The sequence below is a fragment of the Nilaparvata lugens genome, chromosome 2, assembly GCF_014356525.2.
Source record: "Nilaparvata lugens isolate BPH chromosome 2, ASM1435652v1, whole genome shotgun sequence".
Lineage (NCBI taxonomy): Eukaryota > Metazoa > Arthropoda > Insecta > Hemiptera > Delphacidae > Nilaparvata > Nilaparvata lugens.
In genome coordinates, this window is record NC_052505.1 from 75,725,479 (window position 1) to 75,745,376 (window position 19,898).

Consider the following 19,898-nt stretch of genomic DNA (forward strand, 5'->3'; position numbering starts at 1 on the left):
TTGGATACTCTTATTTCATGGATAAGTTTTCAGTTTCCATAGTCTACACATTGAAAACTAGAAGCATCTAATCAAAACGACATAAGCAAGTTTTCATATTTATTAATGAACTGTAGCCTATAATTTTATGTGAAAGTAAGAACAAGAAGAAGATTATTTTATTCACATGAGAGACTATCAAGAAACAAAACTTCTCAAAAGAGACATGAACATTACATATTATTGCAATGCATCAATATTTTTTTAACAAATGAAATTGACTACAGAAAATAATTGACCGAGCGAAGTGAGGTCTAAGATTCAAGTCGACGGTTTGGCATTTCTCTTAATGTTCAAATGTTAATAATTATGTTGCGCATTTACGGCGAAACGCGGTGAAAGATTTTCATGAAATTTGACAGGTATTTTCCTTTTTTAATTTCGCGTCGACGTATAAATACAGGGTTTAAATACGACGGTTTGGCATTTCTCTTAATGTTCAAATGTTAATAATTATGTTGCGCATTTACGGCGAAACGCGGTGAAAGATTTTCATGAAATTTGACAGGTATTTTCCTTTTTTAATTTCGCGTCGACGTATAAATACAGGGTTTTTGGAAATTTTGCATTTCAAGGATAATATAAAAGGATAAAGGAGCCTCCTCCATACGCCAATATTAGAGTAAAAATCAGACTACAGAATCAGGACCTCCTAAATACCGGACCTGAGCATACAAACAAGATGGCCGCCATGTTTGGTGGACTAACATACTGCCATCAGCTAGGTTCCAGCTCTCTCTAATAACTTATTACTGTTCAAAATCATTTTTTATAATTTAAATAAGGTTTAGTTTAATTAATTTAATTGAGGTTTATTAAAGAAGTAATTATTTGATAGGGTAACTGGACTTTATTTATTCTCATTCACATAGCATTCAAGTGCAATTCACATGCATATAGCTTATAATATTATCGTTATTTTATTCTAGCCTAAGAATTCAATGTTCTCAATTTTCGCGATTTTGCTTGCTGGGGCAACTGATTATTATTCTTCATGATGCAGTAATTGTTCAGAAATGTATTGCCAAATACCTTTACACACGATTTAATTGTGTTGTAAGAAGGTTGATTTGGAAAAATTGTAGGGAAGGCACCATCGCATAGTTTTACTCTTTTTTTGGAACAGTCACATAAGAACCATCTTCACACAAAAACTTGTCTTTTTTAATAATGTCTGTTGCTCTAAAATGATTGATAGCCGAATTGTTGGTGACTTTACAATCTTTCTACACCTTGTCCATTTTTTCCTCAACTCTTTATCGTTGTGAAACGTAAATATTGTCACTAAGGGGGTTTTTCTATAATATAATTTGATTTACACACAGGGACACAACAATTTCTAGGCATGTTCAATTAAAACTGTTCATAGGCCTACTCATTGTAGCATGTTGTTATAAAGCTAAATGTTGAGTTACGGATAATACACAAAAATTAATCTAGGCTACGGTTGAATATTATAAAATTATTGTTGATTAAAACACTTTAAACACTCCACACTCACTATACATTTTGATTTCTTAAAATTCTACTATTCACAATTTGAATTTATTTAACACTTACTAAACACTTTGAATATTGAAAAAATCTAATTTGAATCTCTATTGCATATTAAATAATTATAAAATGATGATTGATCAATTATAGAACTCGTAAATATTATGAAGCCCGTGACATTTGTAAACAAATTTCACTTGACAAAATATCAGTGTCAGCTGAGTTGAGACCCCACCAAAATTTGGGGTATTAATAAATATATTAAATATCGGCACCATTTCACCTAAATTTTCACACAGGCGCAGGTCCGGTATTTAGGAGGTCCTGATAAAATTATTCATCATAAATCAGCTGACAAGTGATTACACAGATGTGTGGAGAAGCCAGTCTATTGCTGTATTCCCATAAGGTCTATAGTTTCAATCAGGTACTTGTAAATGAGAAATCTGCGTGAGGTCTACTGTTCACAGAACTACTAGTTTAAATATCTATCAATTCTATTGGGCGGTGTGAATAAAAACGAGTACGACGATTATTTACTTACAAGTAAAGTGTAACGAGTAGGCCTATTCAAATTCCAAGTAAACCGATGTGAATAAAGCGTCGAGTTTACTTGTGACCATGTACTCGTCGCCAACCCGAGGGTTTGCTAGCAAGTATTTACTCGCGAGACAACTGAATTCACAAGAAAGGCAAGTAAATACTTGTAGCGCTACACAGACTACTACGCATCATTTCCTGTTGTGACTTGTTCTGTTTTTGTCGCTAAACGCCGATTGCACGTGAGTGCAATCTTTAGCACCAATGACAGTCGAAATGCGAAATTTTGAAGCCCAATCTGCCTTGGCCTGATCCATATCTTCAATAGTGCGTGGAAATTTAATTCAATCTTCAGACTTCAACACTATTTTATCCAATACACTTGAAAATGTTCTGCTGACGGTACTTCTTTCAACCCCCATGTCGTTGGCAACACCACTTTGGAATCCTGGATCACTAAGGTATCTCAGAAAAATTTCCATCTTTTTCCTTGCAGTTAATTCTCCTCCACTTGCATCAGTGTTTTCATCAAGAAAGTGTGAAGTGAGAAAATCAACGTTTCCGCTCTCAAACCGTTATAGTCCCTTAGATAGATCGGGACTTATATCACGACGGTCTCTATAACGTTTCATACCATGCAGGTTCGTAAATGCAGCCATCTCTCGTGTACAAGAGTACCACTGCAAGTCTGGGGTCGGGTTGACTTGCGAATAGACGAGTATTTACTTGCTACAGGAGTATTTACTTGCCATTCATTCACACCAAAATTGGCATTTTTCGGGGGTCTACTAGCCTCTCAAGTATTTACTCGCGAGTAAGAGTAAATACTTGTTTTATTTATTTTTTTTTTTTGAAAATTTCTTAGTCTTTTTCATCGAACTTGTTTTATTCACTTCCATTTTGGCGTTTACTTGTCATTCAAGTATTTACTTGTCCTACTCGTTTTTATTCACACCGCCCATTGGAGTTAACAACTTCATCTAGAATTGAATTGTGAAGTAATTGGAGTAAACTATTTTTTTCCAATCAAGGAGATGGAGGCAATGAGTACCTGCCATTGGAACTGACGTCTGGAGCGATTATCTATGGAAATGGAACAGTCTACATACCTTCACCCTCGGCTGCCCATGAAAGTGTCTACTCTTGCCAGGCCAGCAACGGTATAGGCCCAGTTTTGAAGAAAGACATCTTCCTCACAATAAATGGTAAATTGAGCTTGTTTAGGTGATCACATCAAAACTGTCAAAGTTTCAATATTCCACCTTATATTCGATAGTCCAGTAGCTAAGATATGAGAATCATTATTTGTTTGAATGATAGTGACAAGTTCACAATCATTTGTCATTCGAAACAATACATCCAAATAGATTATCATGAATCACCAATAACGTTCAACTACAAACTTCCAAAGCTCTTAAAGGAATTCACCTGTTGACTGGGGTTGGTTCTAAGCCAATAAGGTTATTGCTGAAATTGGATTTAATCTGCCTTATAATGAATACAGAAAAACGTTTTCATCTCTGACAATGTGTCTGAGAATGAATTTCACTAGTTGTATCCTGATTTCCAGTTGACGCTGCAAATTGAATTTTCTTTTCAAACTCATCCTGAAATTATAGAAGAGCTGCTGCGATTAATTTTATTACAATAATTATAATTTGTGACCAATGCAGACCAAATAAAAATCAAACAATATAAGTTTGGATGAAAAAATGCAGCTATAAGAAACAATCACAGTCTTCACGGTGCTCTTTTGAAATTTGAGTTTAGCTCGTGATTTCAAGGAAAGTCTTGTACAGGATTTAGTGAGGTAAATTACAATTCAGAATGTGATTGAGATTACTTATCAACTTATTTATCTATTGAGAGCCCTAATGGATCACTATTTTAGCCACCTATTTTAGACTCATAATCTTGCAACAAGCCTTAGAGGTGAAATAGAACCAGGTCGTAGTTCAATAACTAGGAAATTTATAATACTATCAAAGTAGGAAAAAATATTGTAGGTACCATTGATAAACAAAAATGACATTTCAATTACTATAACAACAAAAACCATTTTTCAATCACTATAAATACTGGAATAATATTGAAATACCTGAAAAATGCATAATTCCAGAGGAGAGGAATAAACAATAATTGAATTTGAAAATAATTATAATTATTTATAACAATTTTTGTCATGGAAGTAGAATGGACTACTGATCTGTTGCTCCCGCACATCTTTGTATAGAAAAATAAATATATTACAATTTATTGAAGTAATTCATGGACATAATGAGAAAAATTAGTTTAACAATTTTTTGAAAGTATAAAGTTAAACAAAGTAATGAGTTTGGTATTGATGGCAGTTCCAGCGCACTTCACATCGCGCTCGCTGAACCAGAGCATAATGATCGGAGACGAGGTGTCTGTGGCCTGCGAGGCAGAGGGCGACCAGCCCTTGCGGGTGACGTGGGGCCCTGGCCCAGTGGGGGGCGGAATACTGCCGCCCCCGCAGACCCGTCACACCAGCACCGGTCTCACCTCCGAGATACGCATCCACGCTTTCTCCCGCAAGTACGCCGGCGCCTACCACTGCACCGCACGCAACGACTTCGGACATGACACCATGCTCATCTATCTATCGGTTAAAGGTTAGTCACTATATAGCCAGTTACACACACATTGATTTTCGAACGTACGATTTTTTGCCGTCCTTATAAGTTCCATTAGATTAAACAGATTATGTTTGTCAAGTCCCATTTAATCTAGTAGAATACATAAGGATGTCAAAAATCGTAGGTCCAAGAATCGATGTGTGTGTAATACTAGCCTTATACTTCCTCATCACTCAGTCATATCATAGAGAAAAGATAGTATAAGAAGATATCGCATGGTATAGTTCGTTTATGCTCTAGATTTCAAGACGATTTTTGTCAACTCAAGCTGATTACTGTCGACTACTGCCTATTATTACTGTTTTGGCCGCGTGAGAGTGTAAGAACAGCACAGTATGAGTGTAAGAACCAGCGTCACTTAGTTTCACTATAAATAACTACTAGGACTATCAGCTTGAGTTGAATTAAAATTGGAAACATAAGCGCCCTTGACCATGGGATATCTTCTTATGCTATCTTTTCTCTATGGTCATATAATATGTGGTTATCTGTAACTATTGTGGATTCACTTTCCGTGACGAGTAAAGTGAAGTAAACACGTATGGCTTTTGTTGGTGAGTTTCTTGCGGGAAGGTCCCACCTCGCCTGAATCATTTGAATTGTCAATCGGTCTAACGACTGTCATACTACAGCCGGGACCAACAATATAACTATCTTGCCCATCCGATGACAGCTTGACAGCGATAAGTAGCCTGAATATAGTCTGTGCAAACCTTAGTTTTATGGCTTTATGGTCAATGTTATTTCAATAGAACGATAGGAGCACACGGATGCCGTTTTTATACTGATTCTATCGAAAAAGGTTACGCTTTATTTTACACTCTTTCTCTCACACAATTATTTTACAGGCTACGCTTTCTTTTTTGCTCTTTCTTCAAGACACAATTATTTTACAGGCTTTCTGGATTCTATGAAATCTGGCTGCGCTGTACTCCATAAGACTAATGCTTCAAAGTAAAGTCTGCAGAGACTATAGATAAGAAACGATTGGTGATGAGTGGATTTGAAACCGGGATATCTAGGCGGCAACGCAAGCTCTTTATCCGAAATATCACCACGGATCACCCCGTGCTTTATAATTCTAGTTTAGTCAAGTCTAGTTCAGTTTATTCTTCGTCACACTCTATTCTATTGACTGGGGAATTGTCAAATGTTATGACAAATGAATTGAATTGCAGAGCCGCCGCTGGCACCGCGCAGCGTTGAGGTGGTGGAGGTGGGAAGCCGGTGGCTGAGCGTGCGATGGGCGGCCGCATCGTCCCCCGTCACCCACTTCCTCGTGCAATTCCAGGAGGAGACGTCTCCCGCCTGGAACAATGTGACGGTCAGTGGTAGCACCCATTCGGCGCACCTCAGTGCCCTCGCACCCTCCACCGCATACGCCATTCGAGTGGTCGCCATCAACGACGTCGGCGCCGGTCCCCCCAGCGCTGCCATCGACGCTGTTACTCTACAGGAAGGTAGGCTACTCTCACTACAGTCTCATAATATTATCGAGAAGATCTTAAAGACACAGCCCGTTCTATGTACATAGAATGTGGTAAATTGTCGTCCCATTCAGGTAAAAAGTTCCGCGTCCCATGGGAAGAATTTTGACAGATTCTGTACCAGAAACCAGTTCCAGTTACAAGCTCCTGCCCCACAGTTGAAGCGTGGTAAATTGTTCCAACTATTCAAGCTCTCATTGGTCGATTGAATCTTGTAGTCTGCTTGCTTCTCTGCGGCTGCGCATGCGCTGATAGCTTGTTTATCATAGCATAGCCATAGAATACATAACCAACAAAATTATGTTTGATAACCATTCGTTGAATGAATTTTTCTCTATAGAAAATTTGAGAATAATGGAATGAAAGAAATGCACACTTTTCTAGACGGTAATTTTGTAAAACAGCCTTTCTTCATACACGCAGCTAGTGAACGACGCATTTTGGTGTAAATCAACTTTTTACTCAAGTGCGCGCCAAAAGCTTGAACCAACAATTTTGAAATAGCGTTCCATGGTAACATTTTGCACTAGTCACGTGATGAAGCAATTTACGATTGGAACTGGAACAATTTACTGTACACAGGACGTACACATTGTTTATGTCACTAGAGAAAAATGGTTGAGTTTCGATAAAAAATGAGTATATAACTGAGTACTCCAAATTATCCATACTTCTTTGCCCAACTCTGTATTTATCAATTAGCATGTTTTATCATTTTGTATTCATTTACCCATTTATGTACTCATTAATCCATTTACTCATCGACAAATATTTAATTTGGGATGATTATTATAAAAGTCGAAAGATATAATTATCTGTTAAATGTGTTGTTATGTTTGAAATAAACCAAAAAATATAAATATTAATCTCAGTACCCTTCTAAATTATTTCATCACAACATGTTTCGGACATTAAAGCCATTTTCATTAAAGCCACTTGAAAATGGCTTTAATTTCCGAAACATGTTTTGAAAAAATAATTTAAAAGGGTACTGAGATTAACATTTTTTTATTTATATTAAATAAAATGGCAGCATACATGGGCTGCCATGAAACTTAGTTGTGACCATATATTGTACACATGGTAGCCAGAGTGTTAAAAGTAGCCCTAAAGAAAAAAGGCACACCAAAAAATGTATGGATACTACTAGGAGGGCTTATATCACCGCACTCCAGGAAAAGCTATTATCATTATTGGTCTAATAATATTTTATCACTAAAAAATGATAGGCTATGTCAGAGTTTTTTTTTATAGCCCAATTTTAATATTAATCACGTTGTCTGATGAGAAAATGCTTATGAGTTTCATGAAACTAATTGTAAGTTCGTATCTTCAGTGGTTAGCAGCATTTTTGACGGTGCTTGATAGTGTTATAGGCGTCCCTAATTCGATGATTAATACACAATTAACAATATTTGCTTGTAACGTTCGTTGTAGAAAAGTCACTCTTACAATCATTAATTTTATTTCAGCGCCAAGTGAACCACCAGAAGATGTTACGGCAGAGTCACCCGCCCCCAGAACACTAGTTATCAAATGGAAGGTCAGTGAACCCATTAACTCATCTCTAGCAGAGAATACGAATCATTCTCCATCATTTCATACTAAGTAATTTCATATATGATCTCAATAAGGGCCAAGTCACATAAATTAGACGTTTTTGAACTGGCGGCAGACCAGGAAACTCCGATTGGCTCATTATCAGCTGATTACTGAACACCAACCCAATCAGCTGATTACTGAACACAAACCCAATCAGCTGATAATGAGCCAATTGGAGAGCTTGGCACGCTCCTTGTGGCTTGCCCCTTATTGCCTTGTTGTGAAGTACTACATTTACCCTATCTGTTCCAAAAGAAATCTCTCCACTAATTTACAAGAGTTAATATTTATTAAAATGAATAATTTTACAAAGAAATACTTGCATTTGATTGGGCTGTTTCATGCTATAATGAAATTAAATTAATTGATTTATGAATATTCACTGACTGCACTGGCGCAGTTGGCAGATAAGGCGTGCTAACAACTCAACTCTTCATGGAAAACTTCATAATCTCTCCATAAACTCAAAACTCGCGAGTTTGAATATCGTTGAGCGCTTGGATTCTAGATAACTCTATAATCTTTCATATTGTCACCCACGCACTAATGATCAGCTATGTGGGCATCATAATAAATTAATTACGCTATAATTATATTGTGTAAGGTACCCTGCTTTCTGTGAATGCACATGCACATGCTATCCAGCACAATATGAGAGTAACTATAAGATATCAATTTAGTATAAAAGCTAATTCACGTTTATGTCACAAAACAAGTATTGTAGACGACGTTGCACCCAGGCATTGATGTTCGGAATAATAATTATTTATGGCCTTCTAAGGCTTATCAGACATATATTTTCTATGTTACAGAAACGTGCTTCAGTGAGGCATCCTCTGTTGAAGATGAAATGAACTGCTCGTGCAAAGTGCAACTTCCAATAATTGGTACAGATGATAGACTTCAGAAAGATCTAGACTATGTTTGGATTTTATTTAAGAAAAATTGACTCTTGATCGTTATTCTTCAATGTAACAGTGGAGTTTTCATCAGAGTTAAATTAGATTTGCACTTAGATACTTTGATGATTTAAAACCATAAAGTTATGAATAGTATCAGTAATTAAACCATAGAGTTACCGTATAACTGCACTGAAACTATAATCATACCTTAATTTATTCTTTCAAAGCCAGTGCAGAATTATTTTATTCGAACTTTCAGTAGAAAATCGAGAACAATTGATTCGATTTAAAAATATGCGTTTTTCAAAGCACATCAATTCATATGAATGTATGTGGTTCAACGTTCATTGAACTCTCCTCAACTTTGATACGGTATTCATTGAAATTAGCATGGATCATTATTGAAAACTTCATAGAATATATTATACAAGTGATACTACTCAATGAGCTATTTAATAAAAATCTAGATGGATAGAATCAAAATTCTCTCGGGAGGTAAAGAAAAACTTGAATTTTATAAGTAGTGTATGTTGTAGTGGTGTTCAGGCACTACCTCCGTAAACAAAGCCATAGTGTATTCGTGTGACATCAACAGGTAGGGCTCCTACACCAATGAAAATTCGTTGATTTCAGCTGATCTATATCAGCTAGTGTTTTTATTGGTGTAGGAGCCCCACCTGTGCAGACGTTACACGAATGCACTATGGCTTTGTTCAGAACCGTGAGGGATTCTACAAATTGATAATGTTGAAACTATGTATATCACATTCTGACAGTATTGTTAGTAATACTAATATATGACACTTGGTTGTAATATTAATACGTATATCATTTTAGGCTATTTTCGATGTTGTTGGAATAAAATATCAACCAATATCATAATTCAAATACATCTTATAGAAATTAAATTTTCATTTTTATTGATCATTAGACATCATCACTTTGACTTTCATTAGATTTACTTCCATTATCATTTTCTTTAAATCCTAAAATGACCAATCTCTTCTTTTATCAAGATGGAATGTTGGTAGTCAGATTTTTATACGAGAGGTATAACCATAGAGAAAGGATGAGCGATAAAGTAAGTACCAGAGGATAAGCGACTACTTGTTTGTCTCTGGTATAACCATTAAAATTGTTTGTCTCGTAACAAATATTCTTTGATGAAAATAACACGCGAATCCACTTTAAGTGCTTTTACACATCAAACAGAACTATCTATTCTTCAATAAATCATAATCATGAATGAATTATTTTTCTGTATTATCCTACAGGCACCATCCAGAGGTAAGCTGAGAAGCAGCATTGTGGGCTACAAGATAAGCTACCGGGAGATAGCGGCGGGAACGCCGAACGTGCGAACGGTGCGGGGTCAGCAGAGGACTGAGATGACGCTGACCGGACTACATCAGTACTCGCGCTACGAGATCACGGTCACCGCCTTCAACCAGGTGGGGCCGGGGCCTCCCAGCACGCCCTTCATCGCCACAACTGTCGAGGGTGGTAGGTAAATGGTAACCCATTGCATTCACTCTGTTGGTAGTCGGGTGTGAGAGTAGATTGGGTTGTGATGCTTTTTATTTCGTATAATTGTATTCACTATGTAGGTAGTAAGGTGGGAGACTAGTAGACTGGGTTCTGATACTCTTTTATTTCGTATCATTGCATTCACTATGTCAGGTAGTCAGGTTTCAGAGTAGTAGAAAGGGTTGTGTTTTAATTTGGAATCATTGCATTCACTATGTCACATAGTCAGGTGTCAGAGTAGTAGATTGAGTTGTAACACTTGGAGATTGGCTGTATTAGTTGTAACTCTTCTATTTTCTAACGCATCATAAGTACAGAAATATTCTTGATCATTGATTCTCAACTTCAAATTTTATCTGCCCTACCTGGTTCATTCTACTGACTTGGGAGCAGATTCAACAGTCATCATACATAGGTTTTCATGCAACATCAATTATTTAATCTCCATACCTTCATACAAGAAACCGCTATCCTGTTTTCAAAAAATAAAGATAAATTTACAATAGTGATGAATGCATTCATAATCATTTTCGATGAATGATTGGTTTCCGTATCTCTATACAAGAAACTGCTATCCTGTTTGCAAAAAATAAAGATAAATCTACAACAGTAATGCATTCATAATCATTCCATATGAATGATTGGTTTCCGTATCTCAGACATTTCCTTTTAAATTTGAAATAAACTGGGTATATTGTTATATTACTGGTCATATTGTTATATTTGTTCAATATCATTGCCTCTGTTCATGTGAATTTCTCGTACATTTTTGAACAACTACATGATTCAATTGAAACCCTCCCTGTGGAATGGATTCTCCTTGCTGGGCAGTATGTTGATTAGTACATTCTCAATGCAATGTTGAATAAAAATGCAATAATATTCAGAGTGGATATGAAGTAGATCATTCCTGCTATATATTTATATGGAAGCTTGAGAATGATTATGATGTATCAAAAAAATCAAAGGTGATTGCTTGTCTTTCCATTAGACAGTCGTGATGAATAACTTACATCAATATCACTGTTACTTGGTGGAAAGTTATTTTCATTTTCAATAATTTCTTACTGAACGAGTCTAATCCCAATCATTTTATGATATTGGAATGGAATGGATGATAGACTCATGACTGAAGAACTTGTAATGAAATATTTTACAAGGCAAGGAGTATCTAATCAATAACATCAATACATTTCCAAAGATAAGATGAGCTAGTGAGGAGATTGTTAAATTCAGGACATTGAATGTAATAAAACCGCCCATATTTATTTGAATAGTGTGAAAATCATTTTTTTTTTTTATTACTCTTAGCAATCTATTTCTATCGATTCCAGTGTGAAAAACCGGAAATTATTAAAGGAGCCGCTTCACTTGTTGAGTTGGGTTTGCCGCTGTGCGGCGGGTTGCCTAACTTCAGCCGTCGTGAAGAGATCAAATCAATATTTTTATTACCCAGATTGTTACATAAAAAGTGCGAGTTACATTTACAAGACTTATAATAACTTATTATAATCTTACTTAATTATTATAAAAACTTTTAATAAACTGTATTTTTTAGTAAATTGTAAATTGATTGTATAAAAGACGAAATAACTTACAATTTAGTCAAGGGACAATATGAAGAAATACTCCCACTTTGTTTAGTTCCAGAAGAGCCTCCAAAAGATGTGAGATGCACAATGTTGTCATCGCAAGCTCTACGTGTTCGCTGGGAGCCTCCGACTAATGATTATCAGAATGGAATCATTCAAGGCTACAAAGTGCTCTTCAAACGTGTTTCATCCAAAGGTATAGCGTGATTATTCAAATTATAATAATAATTATAATAATCATAATAATGAGGGAAATATTTTTTCCAAAGAAATTATTTATCTCCCAAATTAAACCTAGAAAAGCCTCAATATATAAAAATATACTTTATAATCAATATACTGACAGAATATCGGTTTCTGTCTGATACCTTAAATACTATCTAAATATATAATCTCTATGAGTTCCAGTTGATTCCTGCTATTTCATTTGAAAAAAAATTGCCGGAAATGCTATACGGTACCTGAACTAGATGTGTTCCAATAACTATTTATTTATACATTAGATCATAAACAAATCATACAAATGATTGAGGGACGAACAAAAGGCTAATCATCTTGAACTGTTCCATTCCCAAATTTTTATAGAAATATTTCCAAAAACGTGGGCTATGTAACTTCACTCTATTATGAATGAATGATAATGGAGAAATATCACTATATTATAACTTCAGTTCAGTTCAGTTCATTTATTGACACACTTTACAATTTACAATAATAAATAATACTGTAATAATAATGAAAAAGTGCAATATATTCAGGTATCGTAAATCAATTATGATTACTCTATCGGAGAGCTTCAAATCAAACACATTTATATCTAGTACATAAGTTTTGATCAGGTAGGTCTATAACAAGAAAAAAGTGGAAAATAGAAAACTACTGTAATATGGAGGATTGCAGACTTCGCTTATAATCGTCTATAATACTTGATTAAATTCATTTTTGGAATATTTTTTGTTTTGTAATCTGTGTTTTTGGTTGTAATGTATTGTGAATTGGAGTGTAACTAGAAAAATATGGAAATGACATGACTTATCATTTGGATTGTGAGTTGTATAGGCTCAATTAGAATTGGAACCGTATTGGGTTTTAGCCTGGATCACTTACCTAGCAGTTGTGTGATTCTAGATGATTGGATAAGTAAATTCATACGATTATTTAAGTCATAAACAACGTTGAAGTCTATTAATAATTAATATTGAGCTCAAGAGCATGCGTGATATTCAATTCACAATATTCTCTTACACATTTTTGATAGCCTCCTCAAAGAAGATAATTACTGTATGCCTATTTTTTGAAAAAAAATGTTCTTTGGAATGTATAATCATTTTGACGATTCGTTTTCAATCTCAGACTCAAGTAAGTATAAATTATCAATTTAGAAGATACTAATTATAGATTTATTTTACTTTTTGTGTAGTTGAGAAGTTGATATTGTGATAATTATCCATATTGAATGAAAAAGACTAAGAAATTGTCAAAAATCACAGATTTATTGATACTTGGAAGGACCGGTTTCGGTTATTACACCATTGTCAATCTCTGATAAACATCTCTCAGTTTATCAGAGATTGACAATGGTGTAATAGCCGAAACCGGTCTTTATAAGGGCCGGTTTCCGAGCCTAGACTTTAAACAGTTGGAGTCAGAAAATTGGTTTTCCAAAACGGGGCGTAGTCGCAGCTTTTATAATAATTGTAGTAATTGTAGTAATTGTAGTTTTTATTTTATCATTTCTATAATATTGGAAACGTTTTTCCTTGACGAAATTAGTCATTCCTAAATCATTCAAAATAGCTGAAACTTAACACTATTTTCTCTTTATTTCATTTTGTGTTAAATTTTCTAGGTTTTCGAAATTTAATTCAAACGTGACTTTGACAATGACTGCGACTACGCCCCGTTTTGGAAGACCAATTTTCTGTTTAAAGTCTAGGACATAGCTAAATTCCGAGCTCGGAAACCGGCCCTTAGTATCAATAAATCTGTGGTTTTTGACAATTTCTTAGTCTTTTTCATTCAATATAGATTAATTTATTCTCCATTTTATTTGCAGCTCATGCATCAGACGTTGAGATGAAGAAGACGACAAATTTGGAGACGAACATCCATGGTTTGCACAAGTATTCCAATTACAGCATAAGAGTATTGGCATTCACAAGCAGTGGAGAAGGCGTTCAGTCACAGCCAGTTTATTGTATGACTGAGGAGGATGGTGTCATGAATTTTTGCTGATATACCGATATAATAAGTTAATTAACGAAATAGTTTCTACTGGTTTTTGCTGTTCTCTGAAAGGTTTAAATCTTTCTCGGATTCAATATAACAAGTAAATATTCAGCTTCCAATATATTATTGAAAGGTTCAATTAGTAAAGAAAAAGAAAAATGTTTAGAAGTTTATTTTCAGCTTTCAATTCTTTTCAAATAATAGACGACCTTTTTGCAGTACAACTATGTTGATAAAAGCATAAGCAATGCAAATTATTCCTAACCAATCTCTATTTCAAACAGTATAGAGGATGTACGAAATATTATAATATCAAACTTATTTCAACAATGGATATAGCTTACCTACTAAGTAGATCAAACATGAAATTGACCAACTTTTCATATAAATTCAAGCACAATCAAGTAACAGCTTTGAATCAATAATTTTCAGTTCCTGGTCCACCAGGCTTGATCAAAGCGTTAGCTATGACGTCAGACAGTATTCTGGTATCTTGGACTAGACCGCGAGAGCCAAACGGCATCATAATGAAGTACTTCATCTACATTCAACATCAAAATAAGGTAACCCACTCTCTCAAACATTCAAGAAATATTGGCTTTTATCAAAACTAGCTGTTAGGGTCGCTTCGCTCGCCATATCCGTCTAGCCAGGTGCTCCGCCCCCTGGACCCCCGACTGGATCGTCCAAGAATAAGATCAGCGGGCTTGCTTCGCTCGACTGAATTTTTCATTCGAGCATGCTTCATTCCATCAGAAAGTCAAAGTAGGTACTGAGGAAACGCAGAAAAGCTGAGAAAAAAGTTGGAAGAACGCTGATTCTGGGCGTATCTTTGGCGCTATTTCAAATTCCTTGTAACACAATATTATTACACCACATCTAAGCTTCTATAGTAAATTTGAACATTTTCTGTTCATTTGTTCTCGATAAAGCTGAGAAACCGCAAAAAAACGCTAGATAAACGTAGATTTTGGGCGTATCTTTAGCGTTATTTCTAATTCCTTTTAACACAACATTATTACACCCTAGCTTAGCTTTTGTACTAAATTTAAACAATTTCTGTTCATTTGTTCTCGATAAATCTGAGAAGCAAAAAAAAACGCTAATTATGGGCGTATCTTTGATGTTACTGCAAATTCCTTCTAAAACAACATTATCACACCCTAGCTGAGCTTCTGTACTAAATTTGAACATTTTCTGTTCATTTGTTCTCGATAAAGCTGAGAAAACGCTGGAAAAACTCAGATTTTGGGCGTATCTTTAGAAATTTTTCAAAATCCGTTCTTAGTCTGCCTCTAAAGGGCCAATACCTAACAAATTTGAACGTTTTTGGTCCGGTAGATTTTTAGTTCTGCGAGTGAGTGAGTCAGTCAGTCAGTGAGTGCCATTTCGCTTTTATATATATAGATATATTTATTATATATCAATATACTCTAAAATTTATAATAAAATATCAACAAAAATTATTGAAATTACTGGAAGGATATCATGTCATGAACATTTCAGGTAGTTAACTTGAGAACAAATCATTACAAAGTGTTAATTGCAATGGTGCTTTATTGAAAGCTGTTCTGATGAGCAGAGAATCAGTATTTTTGAAATGTTAACTATTTATCACGAGATAAACAATTATTATTATTTTCTCCTTACTGATAAATAAGGAATAGATATGTTGAACTAAAAACACACCGACTTTGTCAATTCTACATTTTTTATTTATGGTACAGGACCATGGCTGCACATGCCAAATCGTCGAACAGGCTAAAAACCAGAAATTTTTTGATTAAAATATATTTTTTTCAGGACATAATAAAAGAAGTTGTTTACGGCGACAAAGACCATATGTACGAATGTCGTCGGTTGAAAGACTTTCAAAGATACAAATTTTGGGTCACCGCTGCAACCAGTGTTGGAGAGGGTGAACCAAGTGTGAAAATTTCCCAATCTCCAATATCAAGAGGTAGGTTTAGTCAATAATTTATTTCTCATTGAAGCTTATTATTACTTATTATTGCGTGATTGATGTGAATGATGGGAATTTTATCAAGCGGTTCATTAACAATAATTAGTAGTTTATTTCAATGAGGTACCGTACCTCCAGTATTACTATTGTTGAATCACTCCGAGAAAACATCAATTCTAATCTAGATTTAGATACAGTATGCGGTATCAATTTAGTCTTCTCACAAGAATACACCCCTGAGTATTGTATGATTAATTTGAAATATCTATGAAGTATACAACGTGTCCGATGTCTAAATGATAGTAGTAATCTACATCATTAATAGTAGGAGATCATAATGCAATCCATATTTTTCCCTCTAGTGCGGTGGTGCATGAAATCACCCAGAGAAAACAATGAAAATTTGAGAATAAAAATAATAAATTGGTCGATTAACAATCAAAATAAAGGGTTAACATGATAGAATAGATGAATCAATAATTGATAGTCAAGTAAACAAACAGATGAATAAATCAATTTATTAATGTATAGGTAATTGAATTGTGATGTTTTAGTCCAAATTTCCGTACATGAACAGAAGTTTGATGCCGCAAATACGGTTTCATTTTCAGTTCCAGCCAAAATCGCATCATTCTCGAACACTGTGGTGGCCAGTGTTGGTTCAAGAGTGACTCTGAGCTGTCACATGGTCGGCCTGCCGGCACCTGCCAGGATGTGGAAAGGACCTGGTGGCTCGGAATTACCTAAAGACAGGTGAGAAGTCATTCAAAGTCTTCATCTATCGAAAAACGCAAGTTCACCGTTGTCCTCGTGAAATAGAATCGTCAATATTAGACATTCATTTGTAAAAATGTCACTCATTTGGCAAATTACTGGAGAGTAAAGACAAATATAATGATACTTGAGGGTTGCAGTTCTTTTGATAGAAATTAAGACTAGCAAATTGTAAGAATGCACTATGAATTTGATTGCATTAGATGGTGAACGATGATACGGAATGACTCTTGGTGTGATATTTCAACATGATTGTACTATTTCATTGCAGTTTAAATATACTATCCAATATTTCACATTCATTATCATTACTCATTGAAGAAGTTTCCGACAAGTGGTCAAATTCCAATATTACAAGTAATATTATTTCAAAAAAATGTTAAAGTAATAGATGATTCAGACAGTTCATACTAGTTATGGGAAAAAATGAAATAATTTATTGGATACAGTTCTTGTCTGATGGAATCTGCTTGCTTCATCCAAGAAGTAATATCATAGGCCTATATCAAAACAAAATACTATTCTATTCGTGATATTTTTAAATATAAAATTACTTTAGTATTTAGTAAAAGCTTCTTGTGAAAGAAATACGAACAAATTTCAATGCAGATAATATAAACAACGCCTTCATTAGGGAAATGCAACCGTAATGCACTCACGTTTTTTGGGTACAGAATTCAGAGAATTGATGGCGTTCATTTAACACATTCAGAGATCATTATAAACGGGTTATCCAGTAATTCGTTATCCGCAATTACCTTGGTCGCATCAAACTGGATAATTCCAACGTGCCCAATATTTCCCAATATAGCACACAAGAAAGTTTCCTAGTCTGCCTAGAACATCTAGAATGTGGAAACCTATTATATTAAGTAAGCGATTTCTGTATTTATTTATTTGGTTATTTATATGGTTATATGTCCAACGGATCTCGAAAACGGCTCTAACGATGTTCTCGAAATTTGGAACATAGTAGGTTTATGATATAAAAATTCGATTGCACTAGGTGTCATCCCTTGAAAAACTCGCTGAAGGACATGAAAAGGATATAATATTTATTCAACCTTGGAAAAAAAACATATGATAATTTTGTCGTCTGTCTATAACAGAAGATGGGAGTGCCTGTTGTGTGGAAGAGAGACAGAATTATGTTCAGCTGTTGAATCAATCAGCTTATCTCACGAGAAATATTATCTAGAAGCTTTAATCGATATTAAAATAATCTGATTTGTTGACATAATATGGTCTATCATTCTGAATTAGAGTATATCATAATAATTTTCAAAGTTAATTATTATTTTACAGGTTCAAATGATTAATTAGTGTTATTTTGTTATTCAATTTGGTTTGTAAACAATCTAAATTAAAACTTTTCTGTTTTCAAATGTTTGGACTGAAAATTGGACCTAAATTCAAGTGTATGGAACATAACCGACTTTTTGGACTATTTTATAGTGTATAAATGAAAATTCGGGGAAGAAACAGTTTTGGGCTGTGCCTGTTAGTCCTTTTCCAAATTTTTTTCAAGAATTGTGTTCTGTTTATCAATAAATAAATAACGAGCGAAGCTCGGTGCCCCGCTATTGTATTTTAAGAGTAGCAACCACATTTGATGACATTCTATAGAATAATTATTACCGTTTTGCAGAAATGGAAATCGAGTAAATGAATAAATAGTTATTACGAATGACATTTCCAGACATCAATAGCTTTTAAAGATACCTGAGAATAGTAATATAAATAGATAATTACTGTACCAACATCTTCAATTCAAAAAAGGAATATAATTTTTTCAACCCAAATAATATGGAAATTTCAAAATTATTAATCTAATCTCAGACGATAATACTAGAAGTGTTATAACTTATTTCTTTGAGAATTGTAATGATTGACATACATTTGAGAATATGTTCAAACTATCATTACATGAGGAGTCGAATAAGCATGAATCATAGGCTATTCATGGTTCAAATAAGCATTACGGTACTGATTCAGATTGTTAAATTCACTAATTTTTCGTGTAGTTGAGTTGAGAAGTTGATATTGTGGTAATTATTCATATTGAATGAAAAAGACTAAGAAATTTAAAAAAACCACATACTTAGAAAGACCGGTTTCGGTTATTACACCATTGTCAATCTCTGATAAACTCAGTTTATGGTTTTTGACAATTTCTTAGTCTTTTTCATTCAAAATTCACTGATCTCACATCCTGACAAAGTTCTAGTACATTTGCCTCTGTGACAAGAGGTTTCGGGGAATAAATTGGACATTTATTATGAATTTTTGTGAGCATAATAATAATTCAAAATATGAATACTGGCACGCTCTTGAAACATTTAGGCAGTCGACAGCCACCCGTGAGATTCACTCCAATCTGTCACCGTTAGATGAGTGGTAAGTATTGATGTTATTTGGAAAGCATGCTGACATTTGAGAGTGAGTCTCACTATATCAACATGCTATACTATTAAACGAGCAACTTCTGTTTATATGTTAAGATGTTTAGATGTTTATATGTTTATATTTCACCGGATCTCGAAAACGGCTCTAACGATTCTCACGAAATTCAGAACAAGATTCGATTTCACTAGGTCTCATCCCTGGGAAAACTCGCTGAAGGACATTAAAAGGATAATTATTATTCATCCTTGGGAAAACAGCTGATAATAATTATTTTGTCGTCTGTTCGTGATGGAAGTGAGTGAGCAAGTTCATGAGTGTGACTATGTCAATATTAAGACTCAGCTGTTGAACTTTTGTAATTATTCAATCAGGTACTTAGTGCCGGTTGCAAAAAAGCCGGGCTATTTTCAATCCTGATCAATTCCAGCAGATACAACTTTTTGAAATGGTCTTCTCTGATTTGGTTCTCGTGAAGTTTATCAGGATTAAAATTTAACCGGCTTTTGTGCAACTAGGCCTTTGTGAGGGAAATATTTTTGCATTCCTCTGAGAATAGATCTCAATTTACTGTGATTAGATAGAACATTTCTGTATGAATGTTATGAATCTTATCATAATTTCTTCTTTCGTAATAAATTTTTTATGCTTTTGTACTCCAGAGCGAAGCTCGGTCCCCGATATTC

General features: G+C 34.6%; 1 protein-coding gene across 1 annotated transcript in view; it reads left to right on the top strand.

The window, feature by feature from the left end:
* LOC111056679 (Down syndrome cell adhesion molecule-like protein Dscam2) overlaps positions 1 to 19,898 on the top strand; it is a 262,768-nt gene that overhangs the window by 230,202 nt on the left and 12,668 nt on the right. The window lies entirely within an intron of this gene.